We start from the raw sequence: 7,542 nt of genomic DNA on the forward strand, positions 1-7,542 counted from the left end.
TTATATAGAGTACTTTTTTATGACAAAATGAAAATAGTCACATTGGTAGAACCAATGTCACGATGATCGCCCAAGTTAACTCGAGAGACTAGGCTTCTTGAGATTTGTTGAAGTTGCCTTGTGGTACCACCACGACAGATACACACAGCGACAAAGACAGCGTCAGATTTTTATTTGATTTCAACGAAGCAGAAAACGCCGATGCTGACAGAGCTCGCCGCACCTGTGTCAACACAAGGCAGCCATGTAGTGCCCATGGTCCCTTTAGTGTAGCGGGTCACTTTCATTTTCATTGTTGTGGACCGCTACGCTAGGACATCACTCGTATTCTCGCTTAATTTGTAAGAAGCATGGGACATGAGGCTAGATACACGTTTTGTGAAAACGTTAAAGAGCTCCTTAAAGAGTCCGGTGTCGGCGGCGGCGTCGTTGCTCGTGAGAGAAAAATCGGCGCTGTCCGTGAGCGAAAATTCGAGGTAGATGCAACTAAATAAATAAAACTCACAGGGTCCCTTATGCATTCACTTAAGATGACTCGAAGGCGAAAGCCACCTTCTTTTTCTTCTCAGTCAATGTACTGATCGTACCCCGCCACCCTTCGAAAACTCTTTTGCGCCTAACGTGGTTTTGCACAGACACCAAGATCGGAGGCACCTCACTTGGTTTTGCATTGCCTCAGTGATCGGACCTCTTTTGTCCAAGCTACAATGTCATATGATGGGGTCATGACGTGACGTAACAAATTTTGGCGATATCTGACGTCATCGTGACATCATAAGGTGACGTCATCCCGCGATGATGTTTTTGCATCATTCGCTCCCGGGAGCGAACGGCACGCCGCTGGTCAAATATTGTGTTTCATGAGGCATTTAAGGCTTTCGCCTTAATAACTCTTTGGCCCTAGTGAGAATTGAACCCAGGCTTTCTGCATCGCAAGCAGATGTTTCTACCACGGAGCAATGCCAGTTCTTGAAAACGCTTCATAAAAAAGACGCTATAAGAATTTCATCTAGTAGAAGGAATCTCCTTAACGAATGTATAATTGCATGGTAGAATCGTAGAATCGCATCAGGCTTAAAATATGGTAATAGACCTTTTTCAAGCGATACCAGAACACCCCGCGGGCGCGCGAAGCACTATGGGAAAAGTGTTTACGGTGAGCCCGCCGGCTGTTCCGTCGCTCGCTGCTTGTTGGTGCCGTGGGAGCACCAAACGAAAAGAACGCGTCGCCACTGGTTGACTATTATTAAATCCTAAATACTACACATGTCTGAACGCACCTGCATGTATCTCTACGCATGAAATGCGAAAGGAATGATGCAGTCAGTGTGGGTATTACCGAGCGGATGTATACCAGATGTAGCAGTTAAGCGGCATGCGAGTTATCACGTGCCGATATATGCAGTCAAAACGTGCTATCGTGAGCAATGTGAGCTGGAACACCGAATTTGTATTTATTCAAAGATTACTTGTTCACAAGCTGCTATGGCATTTAATGCCATAGCGGCTCGTGATCGGGTTTAACCAGACTGTAGAGAGGTGTTACAGTGTTCAGGTATACAGACGATTATTTGATTTTAATTGACCAGTCACGCGCAGTACAAGGAAGTGAGCACATTCTAAACGTGTTTAAAGAAAAAGGGATGTGACTAGAATTCACATTGCGAGATGCCTTGCTCTGATAATTTGCAGTTTCTTTGATACATGCTTATAAGTTTCACTGCGGGGCATGTTTTCGGGCAGTATAGCCCGCGTTCCGCGAAATCGGTGTTTAATTTCACGTCGGCGCATTCGAATATTGTTAAACGAGGAATTGTGATGTCATGATTACGCACGGCATTGGAAAAAAAACTTGCGCACATAAGATGAGCAGTAGTTTGCAGCTTCAAAGTGATCAAAGAGGCGGGATATCCTGCGTATCGCTGTATCGGTTTGCGAAAATCTGTTCGCATGGCATAGAGAGATTAACACGGACGTCCTCCATCCGTAAATAATGAAGAAACTAGAAATATTGCAGTTATTCCACATATGTATAAGAAGTCGCATGGCCTGAAGAACGTAGGGAAGCGATGTGGGGGTGATGGTAGTGTTTGCCGCCCCAAATAAGCTTAGTCACATTAAGGTCGCAGGGGTCTGCGGTGGGCAAAGAAAAATGCGGTCAGAGGTATGCCAATTGTTTTGTACATTGCGTAGGAGTTAACCGCAAATTTCTCTTTTTTGTGTCCACATGTGCATTGGCCAGACTGATCGATGTATTATACGCGCCTCAGCGAGCATCGAAATTCATTGAATGGAGCCGTCTCATCTCGCATCGTCATGAAAAAAATGTAATCCCATCTTTGAAAGCACAGTAATTTTGTACCATCAACCTAATCGGACAACGCGAGAAATTTCGGAGGCATATCATGTCACAAATAACGTCACACTTTGTGTCAGTCAACCTGCTCAGTAGTTACAAGACGAGGAATTCAGCTTTATTAATCGAGTGTAAGCACGCGCTTTGGTTGTTTGACCTCTTGTGCCTCTTTGTGACACGCGCGACGCACTCCCATTTTTGTATCTATGCTTTTTTTCACGCGTGCAATGAACTTTCTGTTGTGTGTAAACGCTGGTTTGTGCATTTCCTTCCCTGTACTGCTCCTTTCTTTTTTCGCTCTAAGTATTATTCCAACCTGTAGTTATAGCACCAACGAAGGTAAGTAGGTACTTATCGTTCGTTACATATATGGTGCGAGCGACGCAATGAATGTATCTCATTTCCCCAAATGCCGACTACACTTTCTAGTGTATATACTCTTTAAATATCAGAACCTCACACTGTATTCGTCGACAGTGTTTATGGACGTTGATTCCAATTGCATCCGCGAATCATAGACCGCTCCTGTACTTCATAGGCAACCGAGTTTATTTTTTTTCATTTATGTCGTAAGGCGCACTGGCGCCAAATAAGTAAATAAATGACCCTTCTTAGCCGCTCTATTTGTCCAAGAGTGGGACAGAAGGAAATCGTCGAGAGGCCGTCGCAGCTAAACACTGAAGTTCGTGATTGAATTGCGCAGTAACATGTTGCACCTTGCCAAATTCACTGTGTCCAAGAAGTCCTGGCACGGCGCAAGCGGAAAGCTACAGCGCTAGGCCCGCGTGCTCGTCGCGGCGGCTGCTCCGGCGTACACACATTTCCCATGAGCGCTTGAGCGCCAGCTGGTGGCGCTCGTGTGCTTGAAAAAGGTCTATTGCGCAACGAGTGGGTGGTTTAAAACTGCCCACCTATTACAAAGTGTGATGCTGCGCAGGTGCGCGTGACACTTTATGGACGCGTAGTGGGTGCTTCACCAATTGGCGAAGGGAAAAATTATGGCGTAGTGGGTACTTCGCAATTATACTTACATTCTAGCCCTTTGAGGGTTTTCGCCGTACATGCACGGCATAGCCTGTATCTTTAAAACGCGCGCCTTTTTCGATCATTTCTCTTGCTTGGCATGTGCTGCCACTTTTCAGGAATGCGTGGAATTTTTTTCGTGCATCGACGTCTCTCCGTTGGTTTTTCTTTTTTTGCTTTCTAGAGCGGCGCGGCGGCTTTCACTTGCGCATCAGATCGCGCGCACGCGGTGCGGCTGGTTTCGGTTTTTTCCTTCGGGCGATTATTGCTTCTCGCGCTCGCAAAGCTGATGGCTGTCCGGTTTCTAATCTCTCAAAGGGTGACCGCTTGTAACTGTCTCGTTTATTGCTGCCCGGGGCGCGATTACATCTGTTTCCGTGCGGCGCTGAATTACACAAACGACGCCGCCGTGGTTACGTTTCCTATTTTGGGGAGCACGAACATTTTTTACCGGAAGAGTACTCTAGTGCGCTTTTTTTTGCATGTCTGTGAGCTATGTTAAATACACTGCATAATTTTGATTTATGAAAAATCGTATAAGTGTTTTTTTATTAGGATTTTGCTTGACGTTACTCAAGCTCCAGCCAATCAGCGGCGGTCGACGTGAACAGTCCAGAAGGTGGACACATCGAGAATAGCTCCCTAGGATAGTTTGAAACGGCCAATGTTAAAGGAGCACAAATGTTCCTTGCCTTGCGGCACGGTTGAGGGCGATGCGCACGGGGCCCGATTACGTTATCACGTTCTACTCTTGAAGGCGAAGCTCAAGCGTCGTCCAAACTTCCTTATATATATATATATATATATATTGTAGCGGTGAAAGAGCAAGGATGAACGATTCGTCCATTAGGGAGTAACTGTCAGGGGACGAACTGTTAGTCCTCAGTTGTTTTGAGGGACGAAATGTCGGGTGTAAAAGTTACCCCTTTTAAGGAGTAACTGATTTATTCCTCTTTTTGCATGGTAGCTGCGTAGGGACGAACTGTTACCCCTGATGGGACTAACAGTTGCTCCTTCTCGATAAAAAAAATAAATTTATTATAGTTTCTGGTTGAATTACCGAGAATTTGGAGGTTGATACGCGCATTTGACGGCATATGCAATTAATACACAGAAATAAATTCAGAAGTAAACTACAGAAAATTCACAACAGACACACAGGATTCGAACTCGTGACCATTGAATCAGCAGTCGCGTACGCTAACCACTATACCACACGCCAGTATGTAGCAGAGTGAATATTACCGGGGCTGTATATGAACAGGCACCGTCTGGAAGCTGCGCGTCCTGCCATGTTAGTCAAAGTAGGAAGATTTCTTATATTAGACTTCAGCCTTCAGTGTTTCGCAAGCAACCATTCGGTGATCACGTTCATGAAAGTGTAAAATGCGTTGGATTGGTTTTTCTGCGCGCGTGTTTCGAGCGAATTTGGGCGCTTGATGAATGTATGTATATATAAACGTTCTCATATACGCCCCCGACGACGTGCCAAGCTTGCTCGCTTCTCACTGTGCAGAACACGGTTGGTTATATCGTTCAGCGAAAATGTCTGCTTAATGACAAAAAAAACAAAACGAAAACGTCTAAAGAAACAACCAAGTTTATTCAACGACTCGTGTCAATTCTGCAGCATCGTGCGTACACATAAATTGATCAACTTTGTTGAATACAGAAAATAGGATGGCTTCCCTGTATTATAGGAGATACAATGAAAAGTGCAATGTTTTATCCGAATGGATGCTGTCCAGCCGACGTCAGGAAGTGCAACAGCACCATCGACAGCTGCTGAGAGCGTGTTCATAGCTGCAAGATGTTGAAGACGTTTCTCAGGAGGCGCAACGATCTCATTCATCGATTTGCTGAAAAAGTAATTGCAGGAGCATTATATTTCCGGCAGAAATGTTCGTGCACTTGCAGTTACGTCACAAGGCGTCTATTAGAAATGCTGCATGCGTAAAAATTAGATGAAAACTGCTCTTTCACAGAACCTGTCATATAGTGCAATGGAACAGTTCATAATGTGTTATGAAGTTCGAAAAACCCGTCCTCGAGTTTAACGTTTCACGCTTTCACAGCGACCCGCTAGTGGGCCCACTTATTTATCAATAAAGCTTGCTCTTCATTTGAGAGATAGAAAAATTAAATGATTCCTAGCATCGCTACAAACGAGCGAAATCGCCGATGCCGTCGCCGACTGCCCGTGTGAGCGGTGCTAGGCCTTTAGCTAGACATACTATTTTAACAGCCAATCTTCCCAAATGACTTGTTTACCTTGCAATAGAAGATATTGTGCGGAGTTTACGTCAATTTTCATTTAAAAAGTCGCGAATATTTCTGATAAACAACGCTTATTTGGGCAGCACTGAAGACAAAACTATTTTTGAACAGCTGTACTTGCTACAGCTAATGTTGGCCGCCTGTTTTAAAATGCACGTATCGTAATCTTGTTTGGAAGTCTAGCTTATGCTGCGGGCGGGCAACTAAATTGCACGGAGAAATGAGAACTGAGGTTGACGAGCGCTTTTGCGCGCGCTGGTAATTTTCGAACCAAAGCACATTGTCTATATTGTTGACGAAACAAGTTCACGTCGGTATTTTCTTTTTCTTCGTTCAGGTAACTGATAAATTCGATTAAAATTAGGATTGCCTTATGCCCGGCATTGTCAGGGCTTCCTCGCTGCCTGAACAGCGCATGAAGCACTGGGAAGTCATCGCAGGACGAAGATAAAAAACCAGCCGGTAGCACCCGAAAGGCTGCGATGTGCGACTGGTTTCGTTTTCGCGCCCAACGAAACATAACGGATCGAGCTTACGGGCTTGTCGACGGATGGCGCGGTACATTTTGAATATCCCCTATTACCAGCTGCATTTTGTTTTAGAAATGATAGTGCACTGCTGGAACAAACCATGCGCCAACAAGATTAAAAATTTTTACTACAAAAACGACGAAATGATTTTCTCTGCCTCCTTTCATGAACAGTTACTTCGATGTCTGCCGCCAGCCCTTCACCCCCACCCCCCTAACTCCCCATCCTTGCAAATGGGGAAGCTACGTGCCACAAGCGGTCACCCGACGTCGTCGACGCTAAAGCCCTAACCACACGTACGCATGATGGTGGTGGTTCTGAGGAAGGAAGAAAAGGCGCTAATTTCTTCCTTCCTCAGAATCACTACCACCACGCGTACGTGTGGTTGCAACGCGTCAGCGCGTGGCGTACTCTCCCTATGCGCGCGCGTTCCCTCCATAGGAACGCGACGCGATGCCTAGTCTTGTTACAAAGCAGATGCGAGGGTCCTGGGCCAGCTGTCCCCAAAGGAGTCTTCCCGCTTCTTGGACTCCCCCCCCCCTCATTTCGGAGAACGGATTTGTCACCTACACCTGCCGTCTTTTCCCCGAACTGGGCGCTTCGGCTGGAAGGTGGCAGCTACGCGCCGGGGTCTCCTCCGTGGAACGCGTGTTTGCAACGAGTGTGTTTATGGTGAAAGCTGGTGCCTTTGTTCGTAAAAGGATTTTTCGTTCTCCGAAGTGACATTGCCCCCCCTCTCTTCCGAACTGGTCGGACGTGGAGAGTGAGAGTGCAGTGGTCCCTGGCATTGCTATCCTGGGGGCGGTGACTAATGTGTCGAAGAGACGGACCCTCCAAAGGCATGCACGTTTGTGATTGGACGTTTGCTAGTTATGGAGCTTCAAAGGCATGCACGTTTGTGATTGGACATTTGCAGTTAAGGAGTTTCTCTATAGTGGAAGTGAAGCGTATTTAAGGAGCAGCAGAGCGTCTGCTCGAGACGGATCGATCGGACTAGATGTCGTTCTGACGATCCTGTCCTCTATGATGTTGTAAATAAACGTCTGTTAAGTTTTCCTCAACGCCGGCCTCTCTGCCTCGGCTTCCTGCTGTTCTGGACATCCCTGGGCCTGCGGTAAGACTCCCGCCGCTCAGCTCCACGCTACCCCCTGAGTCCGCGTCGGCCAACGACGCCACTCGCAACAACTGGATGGCAGCGACGGGATTCTGCTCACGCCAAATCGCAACAAGCTCGTGCCAGCACCGGTATCGTCTCCGCTGAGATCATGGCTGCAGGGTGTGGTGAGTGCTTGACTTTTCTTCACTGAGATTTTACCAGGCTTTGTCTCGAGTTTTGTATGAAACGTGGTAACTTTG

This window comes from Rhipicephalus sanguineus, chromosome 1 (assembly GCF_013339695.2).
Source record: "Rhipicephalus sanguineus isolate Rsan-2018 chromosome 1, BIME_Rsan_1.4, whole genome shotgun sequence".
Classification (NCBI taxonomy): Eukaryota; Metazoa; Arthropoda; class Arachnida; order Ixodida; family Ixodidae; genus Rhipicephalus; species Rhipicephalus sanguineus.